At 33.9% G+C, this 24109-nt stretch overlaps 1 pseudogene; it reads left to right on the forward strand.

Moving 5' to 3' along the window:
- Positions 1-587: 587 nt before the first annotated feature.
- On the forward strand, positions 588-687 carry LOC138840972 (U6 spliceosomal RNA; annotated as a pseudogene).
- The last annotated feature ends 23422 nt before the right edge of the window (positions 688-24109 follow it).

Consider the following 24109-nt stretch of genomic DNA (forward strand, 5'->3'; position numbering starts at 1 on the left):
GTATAAAAAACAATTATATTTTGATAAAATACCTTCTAGTCTAAATGATTCTGTCTTAACTGTTTATCTCTCTATGATCCCTTTTAACTAATATTAGTTTTGTTCCAATAAGAAAATCTATGCTGTCAGGGTAAGATATTCTGGTTGGTCTGTTGCTACAGGGAAGAAGAGTAAAGGATCAGGTAGACATTTTTACCAGTAAGACATCATTTAGGAATTTTTAAGCTGCAGAAATCTAGAAGTAGCTCTTAAGCAAGGCTTACTTTGAATCCATTAGCTCCACAAAGCTAACTCAGTTTATAAATAAGTACTTGGAAAACAATCACCTTTGGACCTAGCTATAAAGGCTTCAAAGTATGATCAAATTTAAAATGAAAAAGACTTAAAATAGTCATTGACAAAAAAATTGCAAATGTGAGCAATCAACCAAACAATATTAGCTTTTCCCAATATACACAGAATTTTAGAGAAGTAAGATCAATAACATTTTTAGGAACAATAAGGTTTCCTAGTTACAAACAGTCAACCAAGGATATATGCCTGTATAAAGATTGCATCAATAACTACTTAAATTTACAGGATACTACATGCTTCAGCAGGACGTTTACCCAAATTACTACAATATAGAGATTATCATGGCACTTGCACAAGGATGATATGAAAATTTGTGAAATATTCCATATTTTTCATTCTTGAGATGCAAGAAATGAAAAACAGTCATTAAAAATTTATTACAAAAATACAAGTCGTTATGTCGAAAAATGAACTTTACAACTTTGTGCTGGTGGAGGGGTAGCAGGGAGGATTGAGTGGGGAAGCAGGGGAAGGATGGGAATGGATGGGAAGGGTAAATACAGGAGGAGGCTACAATGCTTGATAAAAAATGTACTCATTATCTTGCCCATGTAATTGTAACCCCTCTGTACAGTATTTTCACAATAAAAAATTTAAAAAGGCAAATGTAACAATATATGTAATTCATTGAACTGAAAGTTAGTTTGACATCAGTGTGTTAAATCCTCACCTTAGAATGGCCTTTACATAGCATAATCTTTACAAAACATTTGAAATTGGATAACATTGTCATTTTATCCCAAAGAAATAAAATACTATAAGGACCTAGGAAAAAAAAGGAATCTTAAACTTTTTCTATATGGAATGCTATCTGAAATAAGACATTTATTAACGAACCTATATATTATAAAACAATGTATAATTCAAAGTATTATATCTAGGAGAGAATTAAATAGATTATGGACATTATACAAACAAAATACAGAGTATTTTAAAATATACTTTTTCCATACAAGCACCAGAAATATTTTTAGTTTCTGTACTACTCATTTCAACAGATAAGTTAAAGTGATTTCTGATTTAAAAATCACAAACCCTGCAGAAATCATTATAGATGTATACAAACAACTCTTGAATACATTTTGACATCAAAGTCAGGCAATTCACTTGAAGAATACTATGGAATCCATGAATTTTTAAAGTAAGATATTGCTGTTGCTTTGTATTGTGAAAATATTTTGTACAGACACAAAGATGGATTGGCATTTTTGAAATTTAAGAATCTTAACCAAACCATTATGAGTTAGAACAATTTTTACAGCCTTCCACAATTTAAAAGAGGTAGTGATACATATTTATCCTTTTGGCAATATTAAATGCAGTTTCTTCCAAGTTGTTCTTCAGACCTGGTTTGATATAATGCTTCAATAGAAGGCAATCCAGCATATCTTTGATATTTCTATTCCAAACAGCAAGATGCAAGGGAGTTAAGAGGACTTTAGTTTGGGCATTGGTATCTGCCTCAATGTGAACTAAGGAAGCAGCCACTCTGGTATTATTCAACATATAAGCACTGTGCAGGGGTGTCTAGCCATTCACAGTAATTGCATGAATATCTGCCTTGAGCCACCAACTCATGGACCATGTCTAAGTGCCCACTGGAGGCTTCCCGATGAAGAGAGGTATACTCATCATCATCCCTAGTATTCACATGAGTGGCCTTTTAGGAAAGCAGTGTCTGCACTGTAGTAAGCCAATTATTTTCAGCAGCCCAAACAAAAATTTGTTTTAATACTTCTCCATTTTTTTGCAAATGATATCATTCCTCACTTTTTCATCTTGTTCCTTGTCTTCATCAGAATTGCCTAACCAGAGACAGTGAGTACCAGTGGGAATGGGGTGCACATGTATTCCAGAATAGTTCACGTTGGTTGAACTGGTCAGAAAAATCCAGTGAATTTTCTACATCTGTTATTTCACCATGATTTTCTTTCTCTTTTTCCAATTTTACTATTGGAAATTATTCTAACTGGAGAGTAGGGAATTCATAGAGAGCAAAGGAAAGGTTTTCCTCCATATTCAAAGGTACAGACTGAAAATGGGACCAGTGGTGTCTTCATGTGCAGCTTATTATAGGAATGAGAAAATATGAAATAATGCCTTCTATGTAAATTATTTGGGAAATGGCAGAGCAGAAAGTGAAATGATGCAACCAAAAATATAAAAACAAAATAAATTAGGATAATTATGGAGCAGTCACATTATCTATGAGAACCATGAAAGGGAGAGAGGAAGAGAGAGACAGATGTACAATGACCTAGCTAGCCACAAAACCCATGCCTCTGATCAATTTATAGAGCAAACAATTTTATTTTTTAAAAGAGGTGGAAATGGAATTTATGAATTTACTTGAAATTAGTAAATACATTTTTATTAGCCTACATAAAGAGACATAGCTTTGACCAAATTACAGACAAAAATCTAAATCCTTGATAATTCTAGTAACAGATCTGACTGAAATCAGTTGAATCACACTTTTCCTGTAGAGTGAAGGAATAGGTCCAGGCTAGGAAAGCAGCTAGAGAAGGCAGACCGATTGTATCTGTGACAAAACTATGTGGAAAATGGTATCAAGGATTAAGTACTGGTGATCCACTTGCACTGGAAGTGTGAATCTGAACTATTGCTTGCTGATTCTGAACTATTTCTTTAATAATTATAAGTTCCAAGAAGAAAAGGTGAGATTTAATTGATAGCAAAGGATTAGTAATACACTTTGACTTCTCATTAAGCACCTTCAATCATCAAAATCACATGAAGACATTAGACAGGCCTACTTTTTTGGATGAAAACAAGTATCTTTAAAAACAAGGTAATTAAGTATTCCTACAAAGGACTTCTATTTTACTACTGCATTATATAGTTTTTTCTAATGTTGGGTAACAAATAATGGATCTATTAGAAAGCTCTTAAAGCTCATATGTTCAATAGTGAGTTCTCTTATATTATACCATGGTATATTTGTTTATGGTTTTAAGAAGAATTTTACTAGCTTAAATTTCTGACAAGACAATATCATCACTGTACAACTTGCTTCTATACTCTAAGTTTTAAATTACTATCTAATATGTGTATTAGATAGCTATAGAGGAAAAACTAGAAGCCACACTTGTGGCTCATGTGTTTATCCTAGCTAATCAGAAAGATGAAATCTGAGGATTGTGGTTTGAAACCAAACCAAGCAAAAACATGTCCATTAAATTCTGATTTGAAAGTAACCAGCAAAAGCTAGAAATGGAGCTGTGGGACAAGCAGTAAAATTCTAGGCTTGAGAAAACTACAACAAAAAAACAACAAATTCTGGGACAGAGCCAGGCCATGAGTTCAAGCCTAGTATTAGCACCAAACAAATGAATGAATTAATTAATTAAAATAAATTAAGTGGTCACATGTGGCGAGGCAACTAAAATGTGACACCCATGGTGACTGGATTGTGTATTATTTTGTAATAAGGCAAATTAACATTTGTCCTAATCACTAAAATTTTATTTGTACTTTTTTGTACTAAACCCTGAATTTAGCATGCAAGTATATGTGTGTACATGTGCACACATGTGTGTATGTGTATATGTGTGCGTGTGCTGTTGCAATGTTGCTTGCCAATGTGGACAAGGTGAGGCTCAAAAGAGCTAACTGTGTTGCAATGTTTTTATTTATCAGTGTTCTGTCATGTCATTTCTGTGGAGCCACCCTTCTGTACATTTTATTTGTCAAATAATATCATCATCATAATCAAAGCATATACAACATTAAGTTAGATAAAAGAGACCACTTTCAGCTCTTATTATATGTTAGGTAAGAAGATACAGATATAATTAGGTAGTAAGTTATTGCTGTAAGATGACTGTCAGTACAAAATATGTATTTGACCTCTTAAATTGGTTATACTTTTAAGATATACTCATGGAGTGAGTTTGACTGACTTGACCAAACAGGTATTACTCTCTGGTTATTCCTGTGAAACACAAGGTGAATAAACTCTTTCTGGATTTCTGTTGAAAATAACTTTCTTTGTAACATTATATCTATTCTCACTAAGATAATCAACCCTGTATTTATTTGGTTTGAATATCTCATCATATTGACTGAAAACCAGTATTGTGGATATGCTTGCTAGATATACCTTTCAAAACAAACAAACAAAAAGCATGTGTCACCTCCAGATTGTGGATGCATTTGAAGTTCTTTTGTACATGCAATGGGATCCTCACTAATGGCTCTTTTGTGAAAGTAACTATCACAACTTTAACAAATAAGGCTTTTCGAATATCTTTTCCAATATAAATAACAACCCCGAGAGCATCTTGCAATTTCTGAAAAGCCTTTGAATATTTTTAGTATTATTTCAGTTCATTGACTATAGAGCTATAGACATTTCTGAAATAAATGTTAAGATCTGAAGATGTAAGTGGGTATATAGGCTTTTTATGCAATAGAATATTATGAAATATTATGAAATAGAATAAAAGGATATAAGTGAATTTGGTAAGCTAATTATTAGAATAACTTTGTTTTCTAGTAACAGTTTTTTTTTTCTTTTTTTGGGGTCCGGTCGTGGGGCCTTGAACTCTGGGCCTGGGCACTGTCCCTCAGCTCTTCAGCTCAAGGCTAGTGCTCTACCGCTTGAGCCACAGAGCCACTTCCGGCTTTTTCCTTTTTGCTTATGTGGTGCTGAGGAATCGAACCCAGGGCCTCATGCATGCAAGGCAAGCACTCTACCACTGAGCCACCTTCCCAGCCCCAGTAACAGTTTTTTGAATGTAGATGATGCAGTTAAATTATTTCCTTTGTGGCTCTGTACTTCAGTTAGCTTTATAATCTTGATAATTATAAGAGTGAATTTGTAGAAAAATAAAGGTATTTGAAAATGATGGATTAATCTTGTGTTTTCTGTACTCCCAAGAAACTGAGTTATTTTCAAGTGTTAATATTTTATCATTGAATCTTCAATATCACAAGAAATTTTGAAAAACATGCAGTAGTATTGATGTCTTTTTAAACCAATTGTATTCACAAGTTGGAGAGTCTTTAATTCATGCTTAGGTCTTGGTTTCCATGATTTTTAACCTCTCGTTCCTAACATTAATGATAGGTAAGACTGCATTTTTGGGTATATGAAAGGTAAATAGTTATCTGGGGTCAAAGGTGATTTTTATATCAGTCTTGCTTTAATAACATTTTAAAGCAATACATTTCTCTCAAAATGTTGGGTATAAAAAGCAATCAAGATACATCTAATGGTAAACAACTTATGTGAGCTACAATGTGGAAATGATTGGTCTATAAGACCTGCAATCTGTTTCCTTCAGGAATTGGGGAGATTATTCTTTCAGTATGACTGCGATGCAGTGTTGTCATGGGATAGAATATAATTTCTACAATTTTGAGCTAGAAATCAAAAATGTTATAGTTTAGCAGTTCCTTTCACCAGGGAGGTATAAATTGATTATGAACTTGGAGTTTTCATATTGCAGTTACCTATTTCCTTTTTTTTTTTTTTTTTAGTTGGTCTTGGCACTTGAACTCTGGGCTTGGGTACTGTCCCTTCACTCTTCCGCTCAAGTCAAGCACTGTACCGCTTGAGCTACAGTGCCACTTCTGGTTTATTAGCGGTTTATTATAGATAAGAATCTCTCGGACTTTCCTGACTGCGCTGGCTTTGAACCGCGTTCCTCAGATCTCAGCCTCCTGAGTAGCTACAATTACAGGTATAGCCACCGACATCCCGCTTAGTTTCCTATTTTCTAACAAAGATAAAGTGAAATATTATTAGAGTGTGAACAATAATTCTGGGAAATTTTCCTAGAATTAGTGAACTAAGTGCTGGTATTTTAGTCACAAAATAGAATGAAGTTCTTTGATACGGTGGGAATGGGCCGCAGGCTAAGATTTACCATTTGTGAAATGTTGTACTAGTAATTCCAACTATGAAGACTTCAATAAATATCATCATCTGAGATTTAGAAATAGAAGTAGTTCTACTTTATGGGATTATTGTGAGGATTAAATTAGATACCATAGGTAACGTACTTGGAAAAACAATCAGCATTTGATCCTTTCTACCTGTTATTTTATCATGTGATGAATTCTAACATTTTTACTGTGATTTTTATATTGTTTCTCTTTAGGATATGCAATGTGATGTATTGACATTCATTTTGTTGGTCACTTTTCTGTCATTTTGAGGAAAATAACTGCAAAGAAAATTTCTGAGAAGGAAACTACTATTTTGACTCATGATTTAAGAGAACACAGTTTAAGGTTCAGATGTCTCCATTGTTTTTTTTGGGGGGGGGGTCCGGTCGTGGGGCCTGAACACTGGGCCTGGGTGATGTCCCTCAGCTGTTCAGCTCAAGGCTAGCTCTCTACCACTTGAAACACAGCGCCACTTCCAGCTTTTTATTTTTGCTTATGTGGTGCTGAGGAATCGAACCCAGGGCCTCAGGCCTGCAAGGCAAGTTCTCTACCACTGAGCCACCTTCCCAGCCCCGTCTCCATTGTTTTTAATTATATTTTTATTAAATAGTTGTATGAAGGAATTTCCATTCAACAAATCAGTTTATAAGTACAATGGATCTTTACGTAACTTTCCAATACCCTTCCAAACCTCACCCCACTTTCATTTCTTCTAGTTTCTGCATTGAATATTATACATTCCCTCTCTTCATCCATAACTCTCTTTATTCCTTCCCTTTGACTTCCGCTCATATCTTCCAAATGATAGTTTCTTGGTATTCATTTTGTTGGAATAAAAGTTCAATTTTATAAGAAATTACACCTTTTAAATACTCGTCTGCAAAGAGCATGCTTTGGTTAATACTGTTGTGTAAACTTGCATAAAGTCCTATGTTCCAAATACACGACAGAACATGGGTCCTCTGTGTGTCTGGCTCTGACTTAGTTTACTTAACATATTTTTAGATCTATCTATTTCTTTGCAAATTATGTAACAGTCTTCATAATGGATGGGTGCAATCCAACTGTGTATATGTGCCCCACTTTCTCCAACCATCCTTCTACCATAAGACATCTGGGCTGTTTTCATAACATGGTTACGGTAAATAGTGCAGCAGTGAACATGGTTGTGGAAGTGATTTTGCTATATCTTTTGGAAGAATTCGTCACTATCTTTCTGGGAGCAATCCTCTAGACAATTTTTCAAGAATAAGCACATCCCTCCTTTCATCTCCATCATAACTTTTTGCAAGGCCTCAAAAACACACTACCCCCTACAGGTCTCAATAAGCTAAAACCACACTGGGCCCATATTCTTTCAATACTTTTTTTTCATGATTATACACATAATTTACTGAGAACCTTCTATGTACTTTTCTAATGTGGGAATGAGAGACATGACAATAGAGTAAAAGTAAGAAAATTTCAATTTAATTAGCTATTATAATATTTAAAAAAATTTTCAGCTCTAACTCATAGCCTCACTTACTATTGTTTTAATCTTTATTTGAGTACTTCATCAATCCCCTAAATTATAACAGGTGCGTTAAATACAAAAGCAAAAATTGTGGTTTGATTTTGACACTCATGTGTGAGGATGCACAATATGGGCAAATAGATAGATTGGAATTAATACCCATTATCCATTATGTTAAATTAAGATGGTTTTCCCAAACTGATTCTCGAAATTCATATTCCATTCAACAAGAAACTTGTGACAATTCCCTTTGTTTTGCTCCTTAATAACTTTTGTTTCCATTTTATTTTACAACGAAGGTTGATATTTCATAAATCTACTGTAGATACAAAGATACGATAAAATATTTCTGTCTGTATGCATTGATATATACATACACACATCTATTACACAGGTTGTAATGATAATTTATAACTTCTGTAACTACATGATTTACTAAACTATTTAAAAAATAGACAGCTTATGCCTGGAATCATGGTTACTCAGGAGGATTTCCTGCAGGTTTTTAAGTACTGAATTAATTTGTGTTTTCTTGGGTTGTTTTGTTTCATTTGAATGTATGTGTTGAGTTGTTCCAAACTTTCCTTTTGTTTCTTTCACTCACGTTCTTACCTAAGTGCTGAGAAACCAATTCTTCTTTCTCAAAATAGTCAAGGTGAACATTATTTATTCCAAAGCAATTTCAGTAATATATCATGAAATATATGAAGATAATAAAACTATACATGCTTGCCAGGAGGAGAAAATCCTATTATTAATTGTTTGACAAAGACTTCCCTTCTCGTGAAAGAAATACACTGTATGATGCAGAATTTCACAAAATCATATAGCTAGGAAGAACCTAAACAATCATCTAATACTACAGAGTTGAGGGAGATGAATTGCCCTCCTGAACAATTTACTTTTGGGTCATATAAAAGCAGGCTTGCAAAAAGAGAATAGACTTTAGAGAAACATGATCAGTTGTATGTAAATAGCTGCTTAGCTGATTTTGTTAATTTGTGAACCAATACATGGCAATAGGGTACAACAAGGTAAAAAAAATTAAAGAAGGTAGTATTGAAATACTCATTGGTGTGTTTGTGTGTTCACGCACACGTGTGTATGCACATGCACATTTGCAGGAGCTCATGCATGTATTCATCATTCCTGAAGCTTGTTAGTGCCTGGGCACTATCCCTAAGCTTCTGTGCCCAAGGATAGTGGTCTACCACTCGAGCCACTGCTGCACTTCTGATTTTTGGGAAATAATCACATGTATTTTCATGATTGGACTGGCTTTGAACAGTGGTCTTCAGATCTCAGCCTCCTGAGTAGCTAGCTAAGCTGATTCAGCCTCTGAGTAGCTAGTTAAAGTTCTGACTATCCTTTATGCTTCACTGCTCTTTTATTCTTTTCCTGAGGTAGTCACAAGCCTAACTCATATATATGTCAAGTTTTTTAAAAATACTGCTACTGCTTGGCACCAGGGGCTCCCATCTTTACTCTTAACTACTTAGGAGGCTTCAGTACAGAACCCAAGCCAAAAGTTTAGTGGACTTCCTTCTCATTCTATAGCTGGGTGAACTGGATCATTTCCACGATCCTGCACTATCTAGAGGCAAAGATTGGAAGGACTGCAGAATCCAGGCCAGCCAAGGTAGGCAGCTAGACAAGTTGGTGTGCAACTCTGATGCTATTGATGATGGGAAGGCTAAAAGGACAGATCAGGTGCATGTTCTTGTGGAAAGGGAACCCCTATCCTATAATTAACCACTGATATGACGCCAGCCTAGCAAGAACAATACTCCAAGTTGAAATCCCCAGTTACCCACAACCCAAATAGGTAAATATATTAACATCCCACAACTTAGTACAATCTGTTCTTTGTTTTAATATCATCTTTATCTGATTATCATATGATGTGACAGAATAGTTTCTTCATTATCTTAATATATATTTTAAAAGACCTAGAAAGTTCTTTCTCACTTATTAAGTGCAAACGAATGGCAATTCGTCTCATTTGTTACATAGTTGACTACCACTATAAATTCATCTTATGATTTTTATTAATAGTAATATATTCTGATTTATTACTTTACTTGTAACATTTATAAACTTTTTGCTTCTCTGCTGAAGTTTAAGTATTTAAATAGTATCATCAAAGTATATTCCTTGGGTTCCTAAGACAGTTTTTTACAAAGTTTTTAACCAATGGCTTCTAAGAATTCTTAATTGGTATATTATTTAGTTTATTTTTAATTTCAATTTAATTTTATTGTAAAGGTAATGTACAAAGTGGTTACAGTAACATAAGTAAGGTAATGAGTACATTTTTTAATGGAAGTAACATTGTTATCCCCTCCAACGATTTTCTTGTACACTCAAAAAAAGAAATACTGATACTTTAGCTGGTGCTATTGATCAATGGGTACTTTTGCTTTCTTTGTTCATGCATTTTTTATTATAAAATTGATATACAGAGGGTTTACAGTTTCTTCAGTCAACTAAAAAATGCAATTCATTTCATTTTCTAAATTTCAAATTTTGAACTTAATTATTTTCTTTTGTTTCTTTAGAGTAATTGTTTTTTCAGAGTCGAAGGATTAATTTAATTTTGCATGAGTTTTACAATGTAAATTATTTAGACACATATATTTTGCTTTTAAAATATTTAACATGAATATTTAAAAATTATTTTCTTAATTTTTATATGGTTGGTGAATTTAAATAATTTTAATTTCTTATAGTTCTAAACATATTTGTCCTTACTGTGTTTCCAAGAAGCACACACTTTATTAAGAAGGCTTCATTACCTGGTCACTTTTTGGAAATATTTGTACTTGAATTAAAAAAAAATGTTTGAGCAGGGAATGGTGATTTGTGGCTTCCATTTTCTAGCTATGGTGGGAAATATAAGCAGGGTTTGTGATTCGGGAGAGGCTTTGAAATGATGAGACCTTTATTATAAAAGTATCCAGAGTGAAATGATTAGAAATATAGCCATCTCTAGCGAGATATAGAGCATCTGGTTATCATATTCTAAATCTTGAGTTAAAATACCAGGTACATCAATCTTTTGTCAAAATAAAAGTATACATGTTTCAAAATGTTTATTATTTAAAACTTGTTTGCAAAGGTTCTCGTGTCTTCTATTTCTTAATTTTCAATTTAGTTGATCTATAAGAATCTAAGTATATTGTGAGTATTTTATTTCTAGTAAACTTTTAAATAGTATGAGCAATAATATGATTTCATATTAACATATTTTACTATTTGTGATAATTACCTCTGTTTAATATGATAATATCAATATTCCAAATGTGTGTATGTTGTGTGTGTGTGTGTGTGTGTGTGTGTGTGTTAATGTGGGTTTGTGTTTGTGTGTGCTTTGGGTGTACTTTGTAATGTTTGGGCGATCACACCATTGCTTCACACATGCTATGGCAATGTTTTACCATTGGGCTATAGTGTTATAAATTATGACTTTTTAATTTTCATTTCCCATTACTTCAAAATCATATATGATAAAATATGATCCATCTTCTATCCACGTTAGCAATTTTTATTGTTATGTTATTGTTATTTACAATATTTCTACTGGCTTTCCACTTCCAAACTCCTGTGTTTGTTATTGATAAAGGTTTATTTTGCTTCTTTTCTCTCTTCATTCTTTTTCCCTTTAGAGTTTACCTATCCTTTCTTTTATTTCTTTGGAAATTATCATCTTCCTATTACAATTTCTTTACATTGTAACAGGTTTACACAATGCTTTATTTTCTATTTTTCCCATGTTCTCTGATTCTCAGTCAAAACTATTAGGTGGATTAAAACGAAACTTGATTCAGGACACCTTATATTCCTGTTTCTCTTCTCTGAAGTCTTTCTGTTTTTTGAAACACAGTACCAATGACATACAGCTCCTATGTGGTCCATCATTCTATCCCTTCTCACTCTCTTCTGCTGTGCATCGTTATCTAAATCTTAACTCATTCCTAAATTAATTTTAGAAAAAAAATATAGTCTTAGAGCAAACTAGCCTTGGAATAGATTTCTTAATTTTTTGAAAGTACAAAAGAATTGATAATCCTTTGCATTGGAAATAATTTTAAAATGTTTATCACTTATTATAATGCATATACCAAGCAAGAATAATTTTATATAATCATTATAAATATCATTTTATTACTACTGTAAACTAGAATTAAAGTCCAATCCCAATCTATTACCTAACTATCATTATTCTTAATTCCTAATCATCACCTAAATATCTTAAACAATCTAAATAGTCTTGTCTTTAACATAGACATAAATATTCTATACTTTTACTTAACATTTTCCAGGGGCATGTATTCATGTTTCTAAGAAATGTTCACAGCAGTTAAAATTTGCTTTTGTGAAATTAATGTGATACATTTTGTTGTTGTTGTTGTTTGCAAGACTTTGGCATTGTCCCCAATGTTTTTATGCTCAAGGACAGCACTCCACAACTGGAAGCACAGAGCTAATTCCTGTTTTTAGTGATTAATTGGGGATAAGACTCTAACAAGTACTTTTCTGTCTGGGCTAGTTTTGAACACAATTCTACGATCTCAGCACCCAGAATAGCTCGAATAATAAGCGTGTCACTGGCACTTGGTTTGATGTATTTTTTAAATTTTAATTATGTTTTAAGATGTATCTTTCACTATAATGTACATCATTCTACACAGAAATTTAAATATATGTACATATTTCTGATGACAAATAATCTCTAAAAATCTATATCTTTCTGCACATAATGTATATAGAGATATATATGTATATGTATTTCTGAAGACAGACTCCCTCTAAAATTTTTATGCTACTATTTTGACCTTTTGCATTTCAAAGATATACAGTCTTTATCTAAAAGTTCCTGAGAATAAAATAACTAATACTTGATTTGAAAGTAGAGTTTATTACTTTAAAGGAAATTTTAGATATACACATGATATTGTAGTAACATTTAGAGTATATCACTTGAAAAAAGTTCTGTTCAAACTCTTAAATATTTGTGTGTTGTGACAGAGAGAGAGGAAGTTAATTCATACTGGTTAGGAATTTGTAATGCTTCAAAAATCTATTCCATAATTTGTTAAAAGCACATAGTCAAGCTACCTGATATAGTTTAGTTTTTTTTAGTTTCTTTATTTGTTCAAAATTTTAATATGGATGCATGCACAGTGGTAACATTAAAATTATTAATCAAAAGACAAATAATAGCAACGTCATAGACACATACCAGGCTTTCAATAATTAGCACTTATGATGCTAATAATAATTTTGGTGAGGATGATGACCACAGTGTAGCCTGATGATGACTTATTTTTATTTCTGCATGAAAAAATTGCGATTTTAAACCAACAAACTTAATTTGACTCTTTTCTTATTTGTAAGGTAAGGTGGAAAAGGTAAGGACTCTTCACTTTTCTTTTTTCTTGCTCTAGAATTCAACAAATTCATTCTTCAATATTTCTGGTAGACTATATCCATTTACAGATGAGAAATGTAATGCCAACAGTCAATGTAGTGAGTAATTAATGATACTAGAATTTGTGTCTGAGATATTCACTCTGTGTGCTTACATGGAGCAGTAATTTGGTGATGGAGAAGAACAATATGAAAAGTCTATTGGGAAAAAGCATACTATGTAAGCAGTTGTTTTAGGACAAAGTGACCAATGATGAGTATTTGAAACAGGCCAGTTTCAGTTGCATAAAAAGGAGTACATAGAAATTATATTAGTGACAGAAACAGAAAATCTTGATCATTCATCTTATCTAACAGACGGAAGTAAGAAGGGTAAGAAGAAATCTAAAGTGCTCCCACATCTCTGGCTGGCAACCATGTTAGTAATATTATTGGTGATAAGGATTACAGGTGGAAATGATGGATTTAGAGGAAACAACTCTCTGATAGTTCTAAAATTTATGTTAAACAGATGCATAGATAAGTCTTTTTAGACATCATTAAAATATCCACGACCAAAAACAGATTTAGAGAGGTAAACGAGGGAACAAATTGTCAGGAAGATACTGAAGGAAATATGCTATTTGGATTTGAAAACTAAAAGGACATAGACAAGTTCAATACGAACAGTGTTTTGGTGAAAGTCATATTAATAAAATTTTGAGATATGAATGTGAAACCATAAAATTCTGGATCCATGAATTCAATAGATCCTGTTGATTTAAAATATTGAGAACAAATTCTTTTATCCTGACCTTAGAAGAATTATACAGATATAACTGTCATGATCTTTACTTAGAGGAATTCTGTGAATATTTTTGAAGAGTTTGTTTAGCCAGGTGATTATAGATTGATCTAGAGCACAGATAAGACTAATTTGTCTACAGTTTCAATGAGTGACCCATGTATCCATTCAGTTTGGGATTTTATTGAAATATCTTTAGATACGTTTGGATATTTTATCAGCCTATTCATTATAAATGTAGGACAAGTAATACTGATGTTACTGATGTTACTGAACAGTCCTTGAATTGATTCTTCTTTAGAATAGAAAATGCCTGATTGACACATCATAACTGACATATATTCTATTTAAATGTAGTTCTTGTTAGGGATATCTCCATGCTGAAATAACCCTGTCAATCAACATGCCACAACTTCTTTTATGTAGGAAGTACTCTTATAAACTTTAAATGTTTATTGAATGGGAGAGTTCAGACATTACCCTCACCACTAGGATTAAATGCCTAAAAAGATAAGACATTTTGTAATGCCTTTCTTTCATTTTCTCATCCATATTTGCAATAGGGAAGGATTCTGATGTAACAATAATACAATGGTGACTTGTATTAACACAGCATCTAAGATCTTGTGTTAATTCGGATACTTACTAATAAGCTCCAGGTTTTGTGGATATTTATATTTCTCCTGGGTAAACTAATGAGCTCTAAGAAAATGTCCCTAAGGAGCCTTTCAATTATAATATCACTGTTTGTCTCAAAATGCTTTAAATTCTATGCCCTCTAATGTGAGCATAAGGTTATAATGTGGAACTATTCTCCTCAGAGAGTGAGTACTACCCTATTGCTTAGCATGTACAAAGTACCTTCATACATAGACTGGGCATGTGCAAACAAGAAGGGGTAGTTGAACAATGTTCTTAGCAGTTTTTACAGATGAAATGGAAATAGAGCAACCATGAATTCAAAAGGAATGTGCAAAAAAAGACAAAGGCACAAAGTAGAATGTGCCAAGGAAATGCTGAAGTATAATTTCAAATAATCTGCTCATGTGTGAGGGTGTGTTCAAAGCACAACTTCAGAAAATGTAGTTGGATATCTTGGGAGAAAAAAACTACTTTAAACTATTCTGGGATAATTGTACAATTAGAAGCTCCTTAGTCTACCTCTAATCAGCCACAACATCATCAACTTAGGTACTATTTTCCAAGTGCAAAGTGAGAAAAAGAGGGCTCATCACAGTTAGTGTTCAGGTTGAAATAATGGCAATCACATACCTTTTCTTATGTCTTCATTTATTTAGGAGCATTAGAGTAGGAAAAAGCCATGTAAACATTTTGCATGTACCTAAATCAAGTGCGACGTATTATATTGGTCTCTTTTTAACTTGGAAGTTATAGATTATGTCTTTTATACTCTAATTTGGGACAATGATCTGCTGTCAGTTATTTTCTTCTCTTCCCCTTCTTTTGCCCTTCCACTTACATAATTATTATTTAAAGAGACATACCTGAGCTTGCATTTCTAAATTCTTCAAAATTATCTAAACTACTTCATACTTCTGGCAACCTCCTATGTCTTTCTCAAGGGAATATTTTATCACTACCATTTTTATCCTATATGATATTGGATATCTTCCTGCCTAATTCAGTGCAAGATATAGATAGACTAATTCAGATATCTCAACACCTGCCACCATAAAATCCTGACTTAGAAATCATGATTTTAGAATGTCTGGGGAAGTGGCATCTGTCATTTTTGAATGACCCTAAGTGATACTTACATGCAATCATGTTTTAAACCAATATGCCACTCAGTTGATGAACGAATTGACAAAATGTGGTACACACACACACACACACACACACACACACACACACACACACACACACACACACACACACACGCACGCACACATGCACACACACACACACACACGGTGGAATTATATGCTTCTAAGTCATAAGGAAATGGAAAGACTTGGAAATATCCTACTAAGTAAAATAAGCAAGACACAAAGAGATTCCATGGTTTCTCTCATTTGTAATAAGTAGGAAATGTCTAGGATAGTCCTAGCAGATGAGCCAAATGTCTCAATAGTTATGTATATATGACCATATAAGATAATGCTGAGCAAAATAAACTCCTAGATATGGAAACAGGTTTTTCTTTGAGGTTGTTGTTTTTGATGTACAATGTAATTTCTTTTTCTTTGTGTTTACCCCTATGGTTTATCCCCTACTATATTTGATTTTGGGATCCTGTGTATTGTATATACATATATCTTAATTTGGCAAGAGAAGAGGAACAACAAAATGGCGAGACAAAGGGCAAAAGACAAACCAGTGCAATAGCAATACTCACAAGACTTGTTGGAAATTTACATTACAACTTGTAAGGGGTATTAGGGTGAAGGAAAAGTATGAGAAAAATGAGGGAGGAGGTAAAAAGTTCAACATCCTATATATTTACTACCTTACAATTACTGCAACCACTTCTATATATCACCTCGACAATAAAATTAAATTAAAAAATAAGCTACATAAAATGTAATTTCACTATATTGGTATAGTAAATATTCTATGTGGATTACCTTTTTAAAAAATGAACGCTATTTGTCTTCTAATTTGTATTAATTACCCCTTTCTTTATCAGATGGTCATCAACTTGAATGTTATCAAACTATACAAATTTTTCAGAATATATTTGCCATTATTTTGGAAAAAACACATTATTTTAGTATTGTCATACTAAAACAGAAAACAGTTCAATTCTACGGAAACTCCTAACTTTTAAAACTGACTAATTGTTAAGAGGACAGAATATATGTATTTTTCAACATTCCTGTAACTACTAACTACTCATTTTCAAATTCTGAACATGCCGAACCAGAGACATTCAAAACAGTACCTGTTTGCATTTTATTCTGCAATTGATGCAGTTTCCAGTGTGGGGAGTACATATTTAAAAGTCAACATAAAAAATAGCCACATTCTGGTAGAAGATAAAACTATGAAGTATCTATAATAAATTCCTCAAGTGTAAACATATGTTCATCAGAGTAAGCTATTATTTCTATGACCATCAATCCTTTTTATGCTGTAAATTCATCCTAGCCCAACAGTTTCCAACTTGTAAGGTGGACCTTGAAATTCCCTAAATTCACATCAGGACTAGCTTATCATTATTGTGAAAAAATACTAAACTTCTGCTAATGTGATGCTCTTCCTATTGGGGAAAGAACATTACACTAAACTTTGCTGCATCATTTTCCCCCCAGTGGTATTCTTGAGATCAAAACACTTGCAAATATTATTTATAGCTATATTTTTATCTATCACAGATATTCAGGAGATCTGAATACCTGAATATGAAGATCTGAAGCTTATGGTTCAAAGCCCACACAGGCAGGAAGGTTCCTTAGATTCTTATCTCCAATAAACTGCTCACGAAAAGCCAGACACAAGTGGCACTGTTGTTCAATTGAAGAGCAGTAGCCTTGAGCAAAAACAGGCTCAGGGACAGTACCCAAGCCCAGAATTTAAACCCAAGGATAAAGCAAACAACAAAACCAAAATAAAAACAAACCCCAAACCTAGCATTTTTCTCATCATATACAGAGGTAGGTAATTAAGGAAATTTCTTCCTGTGTTATATATAGGTAGAAGAAAAAGGATGTCACACAATTACTCTATACATACCATCATGGTGCACCAAAGTCTCAAAAAATTCCTCTTTTTCTAAATTTATAAATTAATGTCATAAATTTGTTGGCAACTTTTTCTAGATTATTCACATTATCATGTTACACAGGAACTGTTGCAATTATCTATTAACTAAGTTCTAATTATACCTCACTTGACAGAATATTTTAGGCAAATAGAATGCCAGAATCATTTGTGAATTTGTGAATTAAATCTTCTATCCTATAGAATATGAAATACAATATGAAATAGAATATGAAATTACAAAAAAAATTACAAACAAAAATATTTATTTTAAATCTAAATTCTAATTTAGACAGGTCCACAAAGTCCTACATTAGATGAACTTCGCTATTTCCCCAGGCTTAAGCTTTTTTTTTTTTTAATTTAATTTTATTTTATTTGAGAACATACTGTACAGAGGAGTTACAATTACATGGGCAGGATAATGCATATATTTCTTACCAAGCATTGCAGCCTCCTCCTTTGTTTACCCTTCACCTCCCTTCCCAGCCTCCCCCCTCCCCCCCACCCAATCATACCCCCCTCCCCCCCACACACCGATATTTTAAAGCTGGTTTTGACATGACATTTTGTACTTCTCATTGTTGCAACAGGTCCACCTGAATCCTTAAACAACTTGTTTGTCCCCATCTCCTCCACATATTATACTGACCCCAGGATTAAGCTTTTGTAATCCTTCACCATTTCTTTGGAATCCAACAGAATGATGCTTACTTTTCAATTTTTTGGTTGGGAATCTTGAGCTCTTTAGCATCTAGGAATGTTCTGTAATGATGACAGCATTTAAAACACAACTGAGGATTACATATGAGTTGCATTTCAATAGGAAACTTGACTTCTTAAAACATAATGACAAAATTAGCCAAAACTTGCAACTGTATATTCCTTTCTTGTTTTTTTTTATTCCTTTCTGGTTTTGTTTTATTGAGACAAAATTATATTACCTAGTCCAGGGAAGGTACCACTATGTAATTCCACTCTCTAATCTCCTGTCTTAGTCTGAGTGCTAGAATTCCAGGCTTGTATCTCATTGTCCTACCATACTTTGTTGGTTTATTTAATCTTGATATAGACTAGCATTTCTGAACTTCTCCGATAATATTTTTCAAAAGACTGATGGCTCAGAATGTTTATGTACTATTTTCTAACATTTGCCACAGGATATGAACGTTTTCAGATGCACCTGCAGGGGTCTCTGATTCATTCCTCCATGGATCCAACCCCTTCAATAACGATTACTTGACTTTCTTACTATCTCTGGTTCCTAACTATGTAATATTCTCAAGCGTTTTGGAGGGAAATTTCACTTGAGGACTTTCTAAAATTAAAAAATTATCACTTGATTCTAGTCTTAGGACATATTTTTTTATTATTTTCTAACATTTCTGCACATTCTGAGAGTTGTTTCATATGTGTGTTTGCACATATAAGTGCCTTTGTGTGTATGTGTATGTTTGTGGGTATATATATATATATATATATATATATATATATATATATATATATATATATATATATATATATATTATATAATATATATATATATATGATAACCTCAAGCTCTTATTCAGCAATCTTGCTTATAACTAGTATTCCATCACATGAGCCATTCTTCCAGTGCAGCTTTTGGCTGGTAATTATAAATAGTGTCTCAAAGACTGTTCTCCCAGGCTGGATGCAAGCTGAACTTCCCAGACTCCTTTACATTCTTAGTTTCTATTTTTCCAGGAGTACCAACTTTTAAACTAGAAACATTTTTGTGAGTGCAAAAGCTGTAGCCCAGATTTTTAACTCGAGTTCATATAAAGATAGAGAAACATACACATTACATATACTGAGTGCACACTGTTAGAAATGTGATGTTAAGAGGGATGCTGGTGGCTCATGCATATAATGCTAGCTACTCACGAGGCTGAGATCTGAGGATTGCAGTTCAAATCCAGCATGCGTAGGAAAGTTTCTGAGGCCCTTATCTCCAATTAACCAGCAGAAAACTGGAAGTAGCACTGTGTCTCAAGAGGTAGAACACTAGCTTTGGACTGAAGAGTGGAGGCCCAGACTTCAAGCCCACAACCATCCAAAAAAAAGAAAGAAAGAAAGAAAGAAAAATGGAAAAAGAAATGTGATCTTAGCCACCAGTTCATTGCTAATATAATTCCTGCTTTCTCAACATGGCCTTTTTTTTCCAATTAAGTCCATGCTCTTATATCTGACTTACTTGGAACCAGAATTATTCTTCCATTCTACATTTTACAAATTTGCATGATTAGCTACCATGATTTAGAGTTAGTAGATGAAAGAGAGTGGCCTTATCCTTCATGTTTCATTAATAGTAATGCTTTCTCTATATCACTCCCATAGATCTAAATACTGGTTTTGGCTTTATTGTTTCAAAGTTGTGTTTTGCAGAGTCTTCTATAGTGTATTGGACCATTATATTTAAACACAGAACTTCTCTTTCTCCTATTATTCTCATTGTATCTCCTACTGTTAACTTACGTACACTAGGGAACTAATGAACAACACACACACTTACTAAAAAATGTTTCTGAGAATCTTCTTCCCACTTAAAATTGGTCTTAATTTACAGAGCATAGGAAATTTCAACTTAATGTACTCCAGGATAATTTCTTTCATGTTTTTTTATTTTGAAAATGATGTACAGAGGGGTTAGAGTTACATAAGTAAGTTAATAAGTGCATTATCTAATGAGCATTGTTATATCCTCTTTGTTTTTCCCCGTCATCTTTTTTTCTCTCCACCATCCAAACTCCCCCCTCCCATCCCCAAGTTTTAAAGTTCGTTTTCAACAGTGTCTTGTTCATCTTGTTGTTACAATGGGTCATACTGTTTCCTTGTTTCAGCGTTTTATTTCCCTTCCCCTCCCCACATTAGAAAAATGTATATGTAATGTGCAGGTTAACGACATCAAATACAGTGAAAACAGGGGTTACACCATGGAGGAAGAAAATAGAAGAGAAACAAAAAATCACATAGTACATTTAGTACATTAAAAACAATAACAAAAAAAAACCAAGTTGTGTTCCTATCTTGAGGTTCATTTTATTTAACATCATCTTATATGGCCATATGTACATGGATAATGTTTTATAAACCATGACAATTCCATATTTTCTCGTTACTAAGTTGTCTCTGAAACACGTGTTACCTTATGTCCAAAGATGTACTTGTGCTATTTCAATGAAGCCAGAAAACATTCATTTTATCGGGAGTAGCACCATAGATTGTTCCTGGAAGTAAGTGGAAGGAACTGTTATGGGAAGTGGATACTGATTCTAAGAGAGGAATTGAACATAGGGAAATGACCAAGTTCAAGTTAATTTGTGCTGTCCTTTTTACTGTACAAGAAAATAATCCAAGGCTTGAAGGAAAATCTGTCCCTGACTTGCTCCAGTGTGTTCTTTACTCATATAAAACTTTTCTGTAAACTTCTAAAATTGAGAGTATTACAAAAGGAAACAATCTGCCATTTGAAGGCCAGCATAGAAAAAGAAAATAACTTTGTTTTAAAGTATTCTACTTCAAAGAAACAAAGACATGAGGTTTTAAAATGTCTTATGCATGGGTATTTAACTCCTGAGATGATTCTCTTGTTGCAAAAGTCAGTTATCCATTCCTTTAATCTGGTCCTGAGTTCACCATAGCAATGAGGATTCCAAAAAGCAGGTTCCAGTGAATATGATAAGCAAAAGGAGCCTCTTCTCAAACCAGTACTGTAAGGATGGTCCCAAAGAAATATGTGAGTTTTTTGTTTGCTTCTTCATTTGTTTAGTTTTTTCTGGATGTGGGGCTGGAACTCAGAGGCTAGACCCTGTCCCTGAACAGTTGTCTTTCTTGTCTAGCTGCCCTCAAATCTAGTACACTACTACTTGAGCTAAAACCCCACATCTGGCTTTTTTGGTGTTTAATTAGAGATAACAATGTGACAGACTCCCCTGCCTGGGTTGGCTTTGAACTGAGAAAACCAAGTGACATCATCTGTATGGACTTCTCTTTTGAAACAAGAAGTATTAGAAGAAGTTTATTTATAAAGCTAATATTTGGTAATTTTTAAAATAAGAGAATATATCCATCAAAGAAGCCATAACTTAAACAACTCAACTAAAGTAGGTGCACTGAATCATTTTGGAATTATTTTTTATGCATAGGAAGATTAATATTGACTTCGTAGTTCCTTTTGGGGAAACTGAAAGTCATATTTGCACTTGTTTTGTTTGTCATGGGGCTTGAATTCTGCTCCTGGGCACTGTCCCTCAGCTCTTCAGCTCAAGTTGAGCACTCTACCACTGTAGCTACAGAACCACTTCCGGGTTTCTGGTGGTTAAATGAAGAGAAAAGTTTCATGGACTTTCCTGACCAGTCTGGCTTTGAACTACAATCCTCTGGTCTCAACCTCCAGAGTAGCTAGGATTACTGGCGTGAGCCACCAGCACCTGGCTCATGTTTGAATTTACTGCATTTAATGACACTATGTATGCAAAGAATGGAAATTTGAATCAAATGATGACCTTGCAGCTTTTCAGAAAAATTGAGGTAGGAATAACTATGTCCTCATTTTTCCATGTTGTTATACTAATGACTCATGAACTATGGGACTCTTACATTAGCATCCTCTGCCATCTGTGTAGGTGTTATTTAATATTAGGAATTGTTCATAGAGAAATAGAGAAAGACAGATTTTTAGAAAGCAAAGGATATCAAGAATGAAAGAACAACATAAAAGGAGATACAACTTATCACACAGAGATTAAGAACTAGCCAAAGTGATTTAGAATGCTAAAGGCAATGTGGAATGAGCCTAGTTGATAACTAGTTCTTCAATAACCCAAAATAGTTCCCTAGAACAGTTTCTGGTATAATTTAGTTATTATTATCATTTATTTCTTCGAGCTGGGGTTATTCCTTCACTTCTGTTAAAACTATTAATTAGCCTCTGCCTTTTTGGTGCCATAACTGACCAAAAAAGATTTCCAAATCTCAATTAGACTACCCTTCTCATTGTGATTAGAAGTGACAACTCAAAAGCATGGAATCTTTGAATTTCCAGGATTAATCTTCACCTGATATCTAAGCACATTCCTGGCACTAATTGCTGTGACCTGTTAACAAAAGGGTTTTTTTTTTAAACACAGTATCCTAATATAGGTTTAAAAAAAACATGAATTAAGGACTACTGTTAGGTAATAGTTGGAAGGAGCAATTATATATTCCAAGTATGGATTCTCTATTCGGCATTTACTAGCTAAGTGACATTTTTGCCAGTCCTGGGGCTTGAACTCAGGGCCAAGGAAATGTTCCTGAGCTTTTCGGTGGTTTTTTTTTTTTTTTTTTTTTTTTGCTCAAGACTAGCACTCTACCACTTGAGGCACAGCACCACTTCCAGTGTTTCTTTTTCTGTTCATGTGGTACTGAGGAATTGAGCCTAGGGTTTCATGCATGCTAAGCAATCACTGTACCATGAAGCCAAATTCTCAGAACCCTAAATGACTTTCTTAAGATGGCATTACTTTTTCTTTCCATTACTTTGTATTATAATTTGGGCCAAGTGGTAGAAAAGGAAGTGGAAAACAATACTAAGTCCAGTAAGGTTTACATTCCTATCACATCACTAAGGAAGTACAGTGTTGACCTGCAGGACTCATAGGGCTGTTGCATGTGACATTATTATTGAAAACACTATTAACAGCTCAGACATCCAAAATATTCTGCTTCCACTTTCATGGTCAAGAGCCATATCTAAGCCTTTTTGTTGATTGGGTGTGTTTCCTAGGAAGGAAGAAGAAGGATGTGGAATATGATGGTTGAAAAATGTGTATATTTGTTCCCTGTCCAAATTTTTTGCAATTTAAAAAAATGCTACTGATGAACTCCCACCTACATCTAATTGGATATGCTGTCTGCACTGGCCCTAAGCCGTGTTGGCTTAGGTTGAAGACACCTTATATGTATATTCCCTGTGCAGGATATCTTTCTCTCACCATTACCTATAGATAGGTATTCTAGGCAAGGCCGGTGTGTGTGTGTGTGTGTGTGTGTGTGTGTGTGTGTGTGTGTGTGTGTGTGTGTGTGTGTGTGTTTGTGTGTGTGTGTGTGTGTGTGTGTGTGTGTGTGTACACCAGAGCCCAGACTCTGGTTCCACAGGCCTGTATAATCCGGCGTGTCTTTCTCCCACTTGGCAGGCACTCTTCTGCTCGAGACCTGCGGCTCCGAGTCCAGCTCCTTCCCGAGTCCCTGGTCTCTGCAAGGGGGTCTGAACGTGGATCTTCACATACTGACCCTGATTCTACACAAAGCCTCGGAGCCACCTTCTACCTTGGAACCTACAGAGACCAATGGAAAATGGAAGTCTGGGTGACTTCTTAGAA

Source organism: Dipodomys merriami, unplaced genomic scaffold, assembly GCF_024711535.1.
Source record: "Dipodomys merriami isolate MVZ:Mamm:240054 unplaced genomic scaffold, mDipMer1.0.p SCAF_308, whole genome shotgun sequence".
Taxonomy (NCBI): Eukaryota; Metazoa; Chordata; class Mammalia; order Rodentia; family Heteromyidae; genus Dipodomys; species Dipodomys merriami.